General features: G+C 43.7%; 1 protein-coding gene across 2 annotated transcripts in view; it reads left to right on the top strand.

Moving 5' to 3' along the window:
- The window catches only part of LOC112266756 (leucine-rich repeat and fibronectin type III domain-containing protein 1-like protein), a 112980-nt gene that overhangs the window by 44958 nt on the left and 51315 nt on the right, over nucleotides 1-16707 (top strand). Inside the window, exons 1-2 of one of the 2 annotated variants that reach the window (XM_042297139.1) lie at nucleotides 6388-6488; nucleotides 15650-15856. The gene's annotated coding sequence lies outside the window, so the exon portion shown is untranslated. Of the gene's footprint in view, nucleotides 1-6387; nucleotides 6489-15649; nucleotides 15857-16707 lie in introns of those variants that run through there. The other variant, XM_024444530.2, reaches the window with a different exon arrangement.

The following is a 16707-nucleotide window of genomic DNA, read 5'->3' as shown; positions in this document are numbered from 1 at the left end:
AGGAAATTGAAGTGCTTGGAAGACATTGTGAGGCAGGAAATTGACGTGCTTGGAAGACATGCGGAGCAGCGGATTAGGTAAGCATATTGAAAGTTCTAGTTGGACTTCAGTCAGTAGACAGACCCAAATCTGCCTCGCCTGCCACAAATGTCATGTCTGCCAAACTGTTGACAAGTGGTCCAAGGATTAGCTCAGCAAGCTGAAGTCCCGGAGCAGCAAATCATTTAGAGGAGAAAACAGAAACAAACCCAGTGTTTTTTTTCTTGTTTTGATCCATTTTGTCCTCCTCTCAGGGGGAAGACAACCTGTCTGGAAGTAGCCTATAGCATCAATTGACCACGGAGATGTTTTACTTCCTGACAGTCAAAATACTCATCTTTACAACGCACAGTTGGGCCTTGGAAGTATACACATAATGCACCCAGGTGTGAGTCATGTCATAGATCCACAACTCATAGTCATGACCGCAGGTGCCACTGTGTAAGTTGCCACAGGCTATGTGCCAGATACACGTGCCTGAGTGATTGATTGCTTCATTACATGTCATGGATGGATTGGCCCAGGAAAACCCATTGTGCACATGTCGTTATTGGTCATATTGCAGTAAAGGAGTTGCTGGATCGTAGCAGGTACCTAATGCTAGCTAGTGAGTCAGGCAGGGGATAACTGCTAATCAATGGCCTAAATTAAAACATCTGTGCCTGCAGCCATCTGTATCTTTAAAGGGAAAATGGTTAACCAATTAGCTCATGGGGATTACACTGCAACTCTTTTTAAAAATGGCTCACAGGGTGAAGCTGCAGTCAGAAACCAATCATGTACAGTCAATTCACACAGGGATGGATGGTATGGGAATGGGGTGGTGAGTCAGATGACTCAAAAGATAAACTGCGGCCAATGAGCAATGAGGGATGGATGGTATGGGAATGGGGTGGTGAGTCAGATGACTCAAAAGATAAACTGCGGCCAATGAGCAATGAGGGATGGATGGTATGGGAATGGGGTGGTGAGTCAGATGACTCAAAAGATAAACTGCGGCCAATGAGCAATGAGGGATGGATGGTATGGGAATGGGGTGGTGAGTCAGATGACTCAAAAGATAAACTTCGGCCAATGAGCAATGAGGGATGGATGGTATGGGAATGGGGTGGTGAGTCAGATGACTCAAAAGATAAACTGCGGCCAATGAGCAATGAGGGATGGATGGTATGGGAATGGGGTGGTGAGTCAGATGACTCAAAAGATAAACTGCGGCCAATGAGCAATGAGGGATGGATGGTGTGGGAATGGGGTGGTGAGTCAGATGACTCAAAAGATAAACTGCGGCCAATGAGCAATGAGGGATGCAGCGTGCCATATGAACTCCTGTATTCCCTTCGGAATTGCTCTGTCATCGATGTCTATTGATTCGTGTGGTGTCGACTCCCAGCAGGGTTTATATCTGTAGTGCAGCAATGCCCCAAGGACTGCATTGAGGAAGCTGGTGTGAAGGGAAAGGAGGCAGATGTTTGTTTCGTTTATAACAGTCCATTGGAGGCTGGAGTGCTGCTGTTCTGGTTTCAGGCATGAATAAAAGAACATGGAGTCGTTTTACAGTAACTTGTCTGTCTTTCCATGTTTTTCCATGTGTTTTTTTTCTTCTACAATAATCTGGTGGAAATTCGATCATCAGTGAAGGATGATGTCGTCTTCAACATGCGAGCCTGAGTGCACAAGACATGACTGTAATTATCGTGTTAATTACGTAAATGATTGTGCTAATCATCTATCACAGTCGACCAATGTTTACTTAATATGATGTGACCGTATACTGTGGGGTCCGAAGTTATTGACACCCTTGATAAAGATGAGCAGAAATTACTGTATGAAATAAATCATTCAAATACTGAGCTATATTGTATGCTCCTAAAAAGAAAATGGGGAAATGATATGATTTTACACTAATACATTTGCTCAGAGAAAGATTTTCTTCTCAAAAAAGTTTTTTTTTTTTTTCTCAAAAAAGATAGGGGTCAAAATGATTGACACCCCTGTTTACAATACCCATCAATACTTCACACTGCGAGGATTACGGCACTGAGCCTTTTTCTAAAGTGTTTTATGAGTTGAGGAACCCATTGGGAGGGATCTTAGCCGTTACTTCAATACAGAATCGGAGAGATGGAGATTTTTTGTTTTTAAATTCCAATGAACCATTTCTTTGTGGATTATTGATGTGTGCTTGGGGTTATTGTCATGCTGGAAGCAACCAGGCGTTTGACTAAATCCTGGTACTGGGTGAAGTTCATAATGCCGTTGACCTTAAACAAGGGCCTCAGGAAGTGATCAGGAAAAAGCAAAAGCCCCCGTAACATCAAGGATCCGCCACCATACTACAGTAGGTGTGGGGTTATCTTCTTCTCATTGGTGTGCGTGGTTGAAACAACTCTGTTTTTATGTCATCGGACCAAAGCACCGGTTCCAATCCAAGTCCCCGATGCCTTTCCGCAAAATCTAAGTGTTTACATTTCTTGGATAACATGGAAATAGAGCTCTTTGGCCAGGCACACCAGTGGGAGAATGCATGAGCAGAAAATAACCACTTTCCTACTATAATATATGGTGGTGGACCGTTGATATTACGGGGCTATTTTTATGCTATGGGGCAACATCTACAAAAGAAATGTATAAGCATGCGGGTGTCATCTCCAAATGTCAGTGAGAGGAAAGCCATGCAAACACATCTTTCCTCTCCCTGAAAAGTTCCACTGTCATGCAAATGAAGTGGTGAAAGGCGGATACATATCATATCAGCCAGAGGCCAGTCCCACAGAGGCGCCACTCATCCTGGAAGCATGCGTTCCTTTGCCCAAGCATTCCCTCCCTCCTTCCCCCTCCGCTCTCACTGTCACTCGTTTGGAAGTGAGTAGCAGAGTTGCAGACTGTCACGGGGATGGGTAGTCTCCATTGGGAGCGATCACTCGAGTGGAACACGTTCCCACTACATCTGATTTATCTCTATATTCACCCTCCACCCTCCCCTCCCAACCTCTCCTTGTACTTCTTCACCTCCCCAGAAGAAAAAGAGGAGTAAAAAAAAAAAAAAAACGTTATTAGTTCCGTGGCAGGAAGCTAACGGGAAGAATACATAATGCAGCAAGCCCGGAGTTTGCCAGAGAGCATAACAAGGCGAGACGGCCAGGGCTGCAGTCAGACTAATGACATTTTAAACTAGCTGGCTGCTGAGAGAGATAGAGAGAGAAAGCGAGAGCCTGGCTGCTGACAGATGAAACCTTAACTTGGCCCTTCAGATGCTCTGCATGGGCCTCAGAGCACCTACTGTTAGCGATGGGGACCAGCAGTTTTTTTCGTTTTTGAGCTTTTGACCGAGCTGTATATGAAATTATAAAAGTTGCAAGGGAATAACTATTTCTTCCCAGTGAAAGGTTTGAAACACCACAGGTGGATAACGTCGATGCTCAGAGGTTTTAGTTTTGCCCCATCTGATGCAGTTGCATGTACTGTGTAATGTCTGTCTTCCGAGGAAGCCTGACCACGAGTTGAAGGTTGAACACACCAGCTACGATCTAGCACAAGACTCACACAGCCTCGACCCCCCCCCAAGCCATCCCAGCTGATATGCGAATACGTCCTTCCAGAATGGTAGAACGCTTCAGTCCGTTCAAAGTGAACTTGCAGCCTGCAGCCTAGCTGTCTGTGATGTGCAAGCCTGCAGTCATAATCAAAGTCCAGGGGGGGTGGTTTCTGGTTGTGGATTGTTTCAATCTCCGTCGGGGTCCCTTGGAGAAACAGGTGGTTCTATCTCTGTCTGCTTCACCAATCCCACGGAGAGGAATAGTCTGTCACCCCAGTCATTTTCACACACAATATTGACTTTTTTGTCATTGGAGCATTTCCTTTGTCCCCGACAGCAGACAATTCTGTGATATATATATATATACAGTGGGGGAAAAAGTATTTAGTCAGCCACCAATTGTGCAAGTTCTCCCACTTAAAAAGATGAGAGAGGCCTGTAATTTTCATCATAGGTACACTTCAACTATGACAGACAATGAATATTTTACAATAGTGATCTTTTGTTTGTTTTTAGTGCCATCCTTCAGCTCCACTCAACCCCTCCCATCCAGTTTTGATTTCTATTTGCCAATATATTTCTATGTGCTGTTTCACAAAAGCTCTGAACCTTTCTATTCTTGTAAATGCTACATATTGTAAATACAAAATATACAGTTTTGCTAAGAGTATTATTATATTATTGATCAATTGACTGACTTTATTTTATTAGACAGAAGGGATATTTGCAGTTCTTCAGCCAATCCTGAACCTCCTGCAAAAAATAAAAGCTACAGTAATAAAATACATGATCTAATGATTGTCTCTTCGCAGCAAAATCTACAGAGCTGGCATGGTTGTATCCCCCTTATATATATTTTTTTTAAATCAATTAGTGTATTTGAGTTTAACCATAATATTTGTTGGTGGATTAAACTGAAATTCAAACCAACTTTCTTTGGCTTGTTTTGAAAATAGTGATATCTTGGAGATTATTTCATTTTCAAATAACCAAAAGTGAGAGGTTGAAATCTGAAAAGGGGAAAAGGCCATTCTTGAACATGGGGTGAGGATTCTTACTAATTTATTAGAGAACCAGTTTGGATTTAAGTTTAAGATTTAACTTTTGTATGACTGAAGTCTTTAGTGAGAGGTCTAATGCTATTTTTTGCCCTCTGAATTTATATGAATTATATAAATAGGCCCATTTAATTTTGGGTGGCTTGCCCTTTCAAATAAAATGTAATATTTTTTGCTCATATAATTTCAAAACAAGTCGCTAGATATAGGCAAGGCCATAAGCAAATAGATCAACTGCGATATGACTAAATTGTTAATCAGATTTTTCCCACAAATAGGCATGTACCATTCCATGGTAGCAAGATCTTATCTATTTTTGCTAACTTTCTATTCAAATGTATTGTAATGAGATCATTTCTTTCTTTCGGTATATGAATACAGAGTATGTCCAGTTCACCGTCAGATCATTTTATTGGTAAACTACACAGTAATGTAAAAGTATTTTTATTTTGTGATCCAATACGCAATATAGTACACTTATCATAGTTTGCTTTTAATCCAGAGAGGATAGAAAAATATTTCTAGATCCTCAAGAAAACATGAATCATCAGTGTACAATGACACATCTGTTTGTCTGTTTTTAAGCTCTGGATTTCTTGGCACTTGATATTATTGTTGGATAGTTTGCTCCACTTGACAGCTTAAGGCTTTCTGAGAAGTGGCCATTATTTACTATTTTACACCTATGGTTATTGTATACAACTTAACCCATTGTATAAAAGATTGATTTTAATTCTAAGTGCTATGCACTTTGCAAAATGTTTTGCATCACAACACTGAAGTGTAAGGGGCCTCCATTTTTTTTTCGTGGACTTTATATTTACCACTTGGTTCCTGTTTCAGTAATACTTCAATCGGACCTTCTTGTTGAGTATCTGTTAATCTACCATTTTTATCGGAGTGGTTATAACATGCCAGTAACGGTCCTCTGAGTACATCAGTAACGTTTTGGTTTACTTCCACTGGTATGCCATTCAGCCCTGGAGTTTTCCCAGACGTAAAGCTTTAATTGCATCAAGCAGTTCCTCCTCTGTAATTTGGCCTTCACATGAGACTTTCTACACAGCTGTTAATTTGACTTTATTAATAAGGGAAAAAAATCCTTACAATTAACTTTGGTTAGTGGAGATGGAGGAGACTGATACGAAAACATGTGCTTAAAGTACTTTGCTTCCTCTTTCAACATATTGTTTGGTGAATCATGGGTGACTCATTCATTTGTAACAAGTTTCTGTAAATAATGTTTTGGTAGCATTGAATATAAAATAAAAAAACACGGCACATTTTTCCCCATATTCCATCCAGTTTGCATTCTTTTTAAAAATAATTTATTACACTGAGCAAAGCTTGTCGTTTTCTAGACATCAGTGTAAAACTGCCACTGTCACTTGTGGGCAACAAGAGCAGACGACCAGCGCAGACCTCATTGCACCTATACACATTTTTGCGTCTTTAAAAATGTCTATATTTTCCACCTCTTAAACGTATTCTTGGGCAGTCTGCTAGATTTTGCTGGGCCAACAGTGCCATTGGGCGTGTTGTTGTGATCTGTTCAAATAGTGGTTGTATGTGGGGGTCGTAAGCAGATCTTTATTTTTGCTTGATTGCAGGTAGGTGGGGTTATAAAAAAAAAAAAGACCCTCCTGTAACTGCTTCCCATTACTCTACTGTTGGATGAGATGTCGTAGTTTTCATGGGTGTTATTGACATAGCTTGTGGGCATAAAAACTGCCTAAATTGTGTGTGATCCCTTACAGACATTTTCTTAGGTGGTGGTGCTCGTGTCAACTAGGTCCCCTGAACTCGCCTGAAGTGTCATCCCCAAGGAGGTGGAGTATAAGCTGTGTGTGTATAAGGTAATTGGCCATCTTGCAGCGATACTGGATGTAGACACTTAAAAAAAAAAAAGTTTTTCTTTTATCTTTATTTAACCAGGCAAGTCAGTTAAGAACAAATTCTTATTTTCAATGACGGCCTAGGAACAGTGGGTTAACTGCCTGTTCAGGGGCAGAACGACAGATTTGTACTTTGTCAGCTCAGGGGTTTGAACTTGCAACCTTCTGGTTACTAGTCCAACGCTCTAACCACTAGGCTACCCTGCCGCCCCACTTTAGTGGTTGGCATGTTGATAAAGGGCTTTTAAGATGTGACATGGTTGGAGGGCTTTGGAAGACTGTGCAATGTTGAACGGCATGTCCTGTAATGGAGGTTTCAGAGAATGTAAATAGCATGTGCTCTAATGCCTGTTTTTATGTCTGTTCCAACACCGCAGCCCATTGGCGTGTCTGCTCACGTTGCCGGTCAGTAATGATAGGGGTGCTCACCAGGGTTCCCTGTCCTCTGCCCGTCAAAGTCCCTATTAGTGGAGCTGATTCTGACGTACGTGAGGCAGAGGACACAGCGCCAGGAGTTAGAGGCGTAGGGGTGTTCGTCAAGCAACCACTCACGTTACATCACGATGGCCATTCAGGCGGAGAGGATAGCCGGTTGTCACAAAATAAAGAAATGGATAAATTAATGAGTACAAGATGCAGCCGGAGGGGAGGGGAGGCTGAGGCGAGGGATGGAGCGGGGGAGGGAGGGCCAGGACATCTCAAGGTCAAGCCGTTTGCTGAAGTGAGAGACTGGGGCCCAGGAGGAGAGTGAGACAGACAAATAGATATAGAGAGATGGGGGACATGGTAAAAGCAGGAACAACATTGTTGTGTTGTGCCAACATTGAGATGAAGGGGTTTCAGTCCCAATCAGCCTGAGGATCCCGGCTAGCTTAACTCTTCCACCCTGGTGCACTCAGTCTTGGAGGGAGAGAGTGAGGCTAAGTGGCTGGCATCCAGCGGACACAGAGCTCCCAAAAGGTCATGAGGATTTGCTCTTAAATATAGCCCACGCTGGAGGACCTTGTGCCGAGCCTGATCGAATTAAGTCAATTTAGTGGAAAAATATCACAACACGATGGCAAAGCACCTCCACAATTTCAGGGCAGAGGGAGTCAATGAAGAAAAATAGTCCTACTTTCAAGTGCCCGAACAATACATCAGATAAAGGGTTTCAAGAAGTAAAAGGAAGCTAGAATTGTTTACAATCTCTGGGCTGTATTGTACAGATCGACTGAGGTCCATGTGCCTGGTCAAAGTAAAACCTTAATTTGAGACGACCCTGAAGGATATAGTCATTTATCAGTATATTAACAGGGGTGTTAATACACACACACACACACACACACACACACACACACACTCAAACACCTGTCAACGACACAACTGTTCAACTGTTCACACACCTCTTGTTGGCAGAGAGGCAGTGTTGCAGTTTTAATGCTTATTTCCTGCAATTCTACATTTTTTTGCCATGTCTTTTGTGCATTCTAATGATGTCTGCACGACTCAAACATTACAACAAAATCAAATGGGGGGACCCCCTCGGAAGTCTAGGCCGCTTGACACGTAATCTTGCCATCATAACTACAAGGTTTAGATAGCTGGATAGCCTCACTTAACTACTTAGCTAAATCTATTTAGCTGACATGGGCTAGTTGATTTTGAAATTGGGACCTGGTTCATTCTACTATTGCAACCACTGGAGGTTGGTGGCACCTTAATTGGGGAGGACGGGCTCGTGGCAATGGCTGGAGTGGATTGAGTGGAATGGTATCAAACACATCATATACACATGGTTTGATGCCCTTCCATTCAGCAGCCTCCACTGATTACGACCTAGGCTAGTCTCAACAGTAGGTTGAAAGAAAACGACGGGAACAGAGACCGTCTATTTACCATGGCAGCCTTAAAAAAAATCTGGAGTTAAAGAGGGACTGCCTTTACAAAGCAACACCTCCCTTACAAAACGGCCAATGTGGCATCGATATTACTCAGAAACAGTTCATCGAGTGGCACAATTGACTGCAAAGTGTGAAAGGATCATTTAGGCCATAAAGTCAGTCTCGTCTAAAACAGAGTTTGGAAAATCCCTGTGTCACATTAAGGGTAAGGGTAAATGAAGGTTGAGTTTTGATTTGACAATGTCCTTTTGCCCACTAACATGGGGTGAACAGCTGCAGTGATTGCTCTCGATCCAATCGCATAGACAGTCAAATCAAATCAAATTGTATTGGTCACATACACATGGTTAGCAGATGTTAATATGACTGTTTATGTAGCGATCACCGTATGTTGTGGAATTTCAGCCCGCTAGCGGGTTCCGTGCGCAGAGAGGTTAATGCGAGTGTAGCGAAATGCTTGTGCTTCTAGTTCCGACTATTCAGTAATATCTAACAAGTAATATAAGAAATTCACAACAACTACCTTATACACCCAAATGCACACAAATGTAAAGGGATGAATAGAATATGTACATGTGAATATATGGATGAGCGATGGCCGTGCGGCATAGGCAAGATGCAGTAGATGGTATAGAATACAGTACATACATATGAGATGCGTAATGTAGGATATGTAAACATTATTAAAGTGGCATTATTTAAGGTGACTGATGATCCCTTTATTAAGTCCATTTATTCAAGTGGCCAGAGATTTGAGTCTGTATGTTGGCAGTGATGGCTGTTTAACAGTCTGATGGCCTTGAGATAGAAGTTGTTTTTCAGTCTCTCGGGTCCCAGCTTTGTCGCCTTCTGGATGATAGCGGGGTGAATAGGCAGTGGCTCGGATGGTTGTTGTCCTTGATGATCTTTTTGGCCTTCCTGTGACATCGGGAGCTGTAGGTGTCCAGGAGGGCAGGTAATTTGTCCCCAGTGAGACAGACCTGCCCAGCAGAGCCAACTGTTTACATAGAACGACACCTCACACATTTTTTTTACTTGAGAAACACTGCACTAAACACCTTAGTTAGATGTAAAATTTAGCAACTGAAACATCATCGACCAACACGTCAACGTTTATTACAGATTTCTTGAGTTATCTTATCATTCTGGGGATTTTGAGGAAATGAAAGAGGCTTTCCCCATCCACAGTGTCTCATGGGGGACAAATCCAGAATCGGTCAGGAAACACACCTCAAAGACTGAAATCTTGTTTTGATAATGAGGAACAGAAAATAACGTGTGCGTTTTCAGTGGTTCTTTAAGGCTGGTTTATACTTGGTCTAACAACATGTCCGTAGGCAATTAGAATACGACAAGTGCCGCTGGTCAAAACAACATTTAATTTAATTCCACGGTGGAATGTCTGTAGACCGCCCTGCGACTGTTGGTTTTCCATGTCTCAAATGAAAAAGTCTGACCCTGTAGCAGCGTCCGTTGTCATGGTTACCAGCAACGAGACAGTGCACACCCATAGAGAACGATAGAGGCCTCTAGTTACCAGAAGGCTGTTTTAGCATTGACAGCGCCATTGAGGGCTTCCGCCATTTTAAAGTAGTCAACTGGGTGAAGATTCCTAAGGATTGTAGCCTAAATGCTTGTATTTTTTAGCTCCAACAGTGCAGTAATACCTACCAATAATAATAAGTTATTAAGGATGAGCCATGACCAGAATACAGTATATACTGTACCTATAAAGTGGGTAAAACAGTATGTAAACACTATTAAAGTGACCAGTGTTCAATGAATCTATGCAATTAGGGCAGCAGGGTAGAGTACCGAATGGTAGTGGGTTAGAACATTGACTAAGGTTCATGGCAAGGTACTGGGTGGAGACTGGCTAGTGGTGACTGTTTGATTGATAGTCTTTCGCTCCTAGCTTTGATGCACCTCCACCGTCTTCGTCTTCTAGATGGTAGCGCGGTGAACAGGCCGTGGCTCGGGTGGTTGAGGTACTTGATGATCTTCTTGACCTTCCTGTGACACCGGGTGCTGTAGATGTCCTGGAGGGCAGGCAGGGCGCCACCAGTATTGCGTTGGGCTGACCGCACCACCCTCTGGAAAGCCCTGCGGTTGCTAACAGTGCAATTACCGTACCAGGCAGTGAAACCGCCCGGCAGGATGCTCTCAATGATGCATCTGAGATTTTTGTGAGGGTCTTAGGGGCCAAGCCGAATTTCTTCAGCCTCCTGAGGTTCAATATGTGCTGTTGCGACGTCTTCACCACACTGTCTGTGTGAAGAGACCATTTCAGGTCATTATCTATCATTATCATTCTGCTAAATATGTGTTTGCAATCAATAACATTTGATTTTATTTGATTATCTATCATTACCTTGTAAATAATGACCTTGTTCTGATTTATCTTCCTGTAATAATGAACACAAATTGGCTAAAGTTAAGATGTTGTCAGCTATGCTTTGGTCATTATTTGAACTGGCTAACAGGAGATTCCCTAAAAACACGCCACTTCAAAACAGCTACGAATGGAAGGGATTATTTTTAGCAGGTTAGGAGAACTTAGGTTAAGTTTAGGAAAAGGGTTGGGGTTAGGGTTAGCAAAAACGCTTTCCTAACCTGCTACCCTAACCTGCTACGAAAAACCACTTCCGGTCGTAGCTGCATGGAAGTGGCAAACGGACCAAAAAAAGAAAGTTGCTTTTAGTTGCCTGGCTTGCTACACTGACATATACCAAATGACATATTTAAACAGATGTGTTTATCGGTGTTAAAATACAGCAGTTGTGTTATTTGGGCCACCATGCCGTTGATGTCATTTTGTCTTTATACTTTTACATAACGGCAATGACACGTTTGATGTTGGAAGGCAATCGAATGTTCACGATGTCACTGCGCCGAGGACTGTCTACAAGCCGAGATGGGAACGGCGTTGACGTGAACACGCTGGTGTTCAGAAGATTACATCCGTCTCCGCCAGACATTCTGGATTGACTGCAGTAAGACACAGAGCCCTCGGCGCTATCTGGCAGAAGAACAGGCATGTCTCTCTCTCTCCCCCTCGTTCACCGCACCTCATGTGCTCACATTTGCCGTTTTCTTCTTTCATCTTTGCCACAACCGTCAGAAACTAGCAACCAGCAAATATTGAGCCTTTCACTCAAACTGTGCCGTTCTTTATCCACACCAACGGGAGCTGTTGTGGTACCCGCTGTGGAGTTTTAATGGAAATGGGGTTTAGATGCATGGGTCTGGTGCAAGGCTAGAGCATGAGATGAGAAAAGGAGGGAAACGCAAACAGATGGGGGGGTTATATATAGACTAAATCGTTAGCGGTTGCAGTCAGAGAGAGAGAGGGGAGGCGAGCTGGGCCTTGCTACAGCCGCTGTCGAGACAGACAGAGGATAGGCTGAGGAGAGAGACGCTCGACTGCATCGTCTGCAAACAGGCCCGTACCCCAGAGGTGTCAGAAACACATCCACACCAGCATTTGGCAAATGACAGCCACAAGGAGGGAGGACATTAACTTGGGAGATAATCAGACCAATTATAGAGGCCAATAAGCCTAACACTAGGTCCACTGGACGCTTGGATTCTGGGGAGTGAGGGTGTGTCGAGATTCGTTTGCGTACTCGTAATGAGGAGCAAATGTGATGCCTTTGCTAAAAACCTAGTTGAATTGTCCCCCTGCTTGCAAAGCAGATTAGTATCTGTTGGCAGTAATGCAGAGAAATGTTCCCTTGGGATTTCGCTAGGCTCACATCTGCCGGTCAGTTATCAGTAGTCTTGCATCTGTCGCCTTGGTACCAAAGCTGGAGAGAAGAAGATAAGATTGGACCATTTGCATCGCATGCGTTCAGAGACTTTTTAAGCGTGATTTATTGTAATGTATCGTGGTGAGCGCTAACCCATCAGTTTCACACGAGGTGCCGCACTCCTTCGGTTGGTTTTGCAGTAGAGGCGACAGGGGTGTGTGACTGCTGCTGTATTACGAGTGACTGGATTCAAACCACGCCGAGGCCGTCGCTCTCCACCCTGCAGATCGCGAGAGTGGGCTCCAATTATAAAGCGTTCGCTCTGCTCAATGCAAAGTGACATCTCGGCATCTATCCACCCACAGTGCTTCACAGTGCTTCGCAGTGCTTCGCCCACTGTTCTGGAATAAGCCACTGGACTGGCTAGAGCCCTCTCCAATCTCCAGACACGGTGACGCACTCAGAATCACAAGCGTCTCACTGACTGCCAATATGAGTACCGACGTGGTTTATCTTTGATGTATTTAAGTGTGTACTATGCATGGACACCGGGAATGACTTTCCAGTAGTATTTATGTGGCTGACCGATTCCTTTGTATGTTTTTTATTTTTTTAATATTTTTTTTTTACCTTTATTTAACCAGGCAAGTCAGTTAAGAACACATTCTTATTTTCGATGACGGCCTGGGAACAGTGGGTTAACTGCCTGTTCAGGGGCAGAACGACAGATTTGTACCTTGCCAGCTCGGAGGTTTGAACTCACAACCTTCCGGTTACTAGTCCAATGCTCTAACCACTAGGCTACCCTGCCGCCCCAGGCTACCCTGCCGTGTAATCCTCTCCTCGTGAACAGCTGTGCGAGGTCAGACATCGCTGCATGTCCCCTATGGACAGATTGGTTATTCACGGCTAGGAGACGTGTCAGTGAGATGCGCACACGTATGTGTACTTTGTACACATTCCCCAGTCATGCACTCACACACACATGCACTCACACATCAGTTTTCACACACAAACACACACTTAAAAAAAATAATAATAATAATCTTAATGCATTCTCTATTTATTCAGGGTTCTTGTGCCTAAGTGGATATTTCAGACTGTCTCGCAGACACAACAGGCACGTTTACCCGACACTATGCACACACGCCCCTCATCCACATACAGCAGCTGCCAGTGTTTCCTGTCTGATGTTTGTGTTGTGGTTTGGAAAATGAACGTCTTTTCCGTCTGATCAAAGTAACCCACTGGTGTTGTTTTTCTGCTGGTTGACAGGGTTGTTGAGCTGACGGTTACATCTGATCACTCAGCTCCCCCATATTGTTTTGTTTGTTGTTGTATTTATTTAACCTTTACTTGACTAGGCAAGACATGACGCTGTGCTCATCTGGGTCAGGTGAACGGTCAGAGATTCCTGTGTGTGACGCGTCCCAGAGTTGGGTTCAGGTCTGTTCAAACACACAGAGCATGTGGGTACTGAGGGCACACGCCACAGACAAAGGGCCAGCCTGTGCATTTCAGTTCAGGTGACACATCGAGCGGTTTTCAACTCCAACTTTCAGCTCAGTACATGGAGGATCAAAAATGCAGGAAATGGTAGATCAGGGAAACGTGAGCTACCCCTTTACACATGACTACACTGATGAATTGTTATCAATAATACCATAGGTAGTGTCTTCTCCCTTCCTCTCCTAATTTGAATGTATTTCTGTAAATGATGGCAATGCTTTTTCGTGGCAACACTATGCCACCACCAAGCCTCTCGCTAGATCATGAAACCAATGGGAGCATATGGGGTTTCGTTATGCAGGCGCTAATGAGGGGTTGTCCAATTACGATCATATTGCTGAGCGAGGGAGAGAGGAGAGAAGAAAGATGGATGGGAAGGCGGGAATGTGTTTGTAGGTAAATACATGAATACATGGATGAAATAAAAACCCAATTCCTTCCCGCCTAGTTTGAAAGCAGGTCAACAATGTACATAACCCCAGAGTTAACCATCAGTCTCTTTGTTTGGGTTGTGTGTGAGCGAGTCTGTTATTTTCCTCTCCCTTTGTTAGGAAGGACTTGACAGTGCATCAGTGTGTTGTTATCATGCACTGTTTTTCCTCTCTGCAAAATGCAAATATGCTCTGCTACTCTGGGGGCATATTTCCCGACAGCGTGTGCACAAAGTTCTAAGCCGGAGTGTGAGGCGGCGAGTTGGGCTGATTTGGAGTCGCTGCAGAGTTTAACTCGGCTCTCCCACTGAGAGGTCACCCGGAGAAGGGACCGTTTTTAGAGGGGAATAGATCTGTCACGAACTCTCAGATTAGAACACATAGAATAGAATCATGATGAGGATATTATAGTTAAGTTGAGCAGCGCATATATCAGTTGATAGAATAAATCTTGGATCGAATCCAGTCAGGAATGGGGTAGAATCAATTGTGGAATGTGTTTCGTCGTACCACATAACTGCTCTCTGATTTTGATTTCGTTGTTGGTAGATTGTTCTACAACCTACCCGATGTTAGTGCATCCCACAATTGTTTCTTCTTCAAACACATCAAGCATGTACACTGAGTGTACAAAACGTTACGCCTGCTCTTTCCGTGACAAAGACTGACCGGGTGAATCCATGTGAAAGCTATGATACCTTATGGATGTCACTTGTTAAATCAACTTCAATCAGTGTGGATGAAGGGGAGGATACAGGTTAAAGAAGGATTTTTAAGCTTTGAGACAATTGAGACATGAATTGTATGTATGTGTGCCATTCAGAGGGTGAATGGGCAAGGCAAAAGACTGAAGTGCCCTTGAACGGGGTATGGTAGTAAGTGCCCGGCGCACCGGTTTGTGTCCTGAACTGCTGCAATGCTGCTGGGTTTTTCACGCTCAACAGTTTCCCTTGTGTATCAAGAATGGTCCACCACCCAAAGGACATCCAGCCAACTTGACACAACTGTGGGGACTGTGGAGTCAACATCAAATCAAATCCAATTTTATTTGTCTCATACACATGGTTAGCAGATGTTAATGCGAGTGTAGCGAAATGCTTGTGCTTCTAGTTCCGACAATGCAGATATAACCAACGAGTAGTCTAACCTAACAATTTCACAACAGCTACCTTATACAGACAAGTGTAAAGGGATGAAGAATATGTACATAAAGATATATGAATGAGTGATGATGCAGTAGATGGTATGGAGTACAGTATATACATATGAGATGAGTAATGTAGGGTATGTAAACATTATATGAAGTGGCATTGTTTACAGTGGCTAGTGATACATGTATTACATAAAGATGGCAAGATGCAGTAGGTAGTATAGAGTACAGTATATACATATGAGATGAGTAATGTAGGGTATGTAAACATTATATGAAGTGGCATTGTGGAGCGCTGCCATGCCCTGACGAATTTCAACTCAATATTGGTAAGGTGTTCTTAATGTTTTGTACAGTCAGTGTATATCATGTTGTGTGTCTCTCTCTCTCTCACCCACAGGTCAATGGATATCCTCCACAAGGGACCCAGTTGTTTCCTTTAGTTCCCAGTACCGACACCCAGATGCTGCTTGGGTAGTCAACCTTACCGCCTGCTCGCCGGCACCCTGACCACATAGCTGCCCATGTCTGCCCTCCTCTGCTAGGCCAACACAGCCCACACAGTCTTCATGAGGATCACGACCCTGCCAGACCACACCAGATAGAGGTATGTATGTCAGTGCGGCGTGCCTCGATACATCTCGTATTGAGCAGCACTGTGTGCATAATGGACAGACTCTCCATTGAATATTATAATGAGGCAGCAGTGGCTTGATGGCGGACAGCTGTCTTGGACTTGCTCTTGATTTCAGAGGCACGAAGGGGGAACGTTGACATATCCAAGACGAGAGACAGCTCCCGCACAATTTCCAATCTGCTGGCCATCTGGCCCATCAATAATGGTGATTTTGATGAGTCCAAATCCCAACCCTAAACCACCAGTTGGGTTTGTGGGATCTCATTTCCAAGAACTGAATTGACAGAATTTAAAGGAAGCCTTTCCCATTCCTATTCGTCTTGGCTGAGGTTTAAGGGCCGGTTTAACTTTTCACAACCGGTTGCCATGGCGTCACCTGCTACAACGTCCCTCTGGGAGAGCTGCCCTTAGTGTGTGGAGGTTTAAGGTCAAAGGTCAGTGTCACAGTGTCCCCTGAGGCAGCGGCCCCTGTCTGGCCTGGGGTCACAAGTAAACTGTACCTTAACACAAAGTGACTGGCCCCTTAATGGGGCAGAACCTACCACAACATTATACATAAGTCAAATCTGCTTGTACATTAGCACAAACTCAACTACTACTTGTGAAGTTGAAAAGAATACTGTAGCTGTGCCTATGTGCACGCAGGGTTGTCTTGTGTGCCAGTCTTAATTTATTCAGGCACTTTCGATGTTGCTTTAAAAGCCAGTAACATTGATGTGCATCCTACATTTAGCGGTGAATTGATCACTGAACGAGCTGTAACAGAAAAGAGAAATGGGGATAATGCTTGAAGATAACACAGCGTGCAGTCTGAGTGAGTC

This window comes from Oncorhynchus tshawytscha, linkage group LG14 (assembly GCF_018296145.1).
Source record: "Oncorhynchus tshawytscha isolate Ot180627B linkage group LG14, Otsh_v2.0, whole genome shotgun sequence".
In the NCBI taxonomy this organism is placed as follows: domain Eukaryota; kingdom Metazoa; phylum Chordata; class Actinopteri; order Salmoniformes; family Salmonidae; genus Oncorhynchus; species Oncorhynchus tshawytscha.
This window is presented reverse-complemented; position numbering and strand designations above follow the sequence as displayed.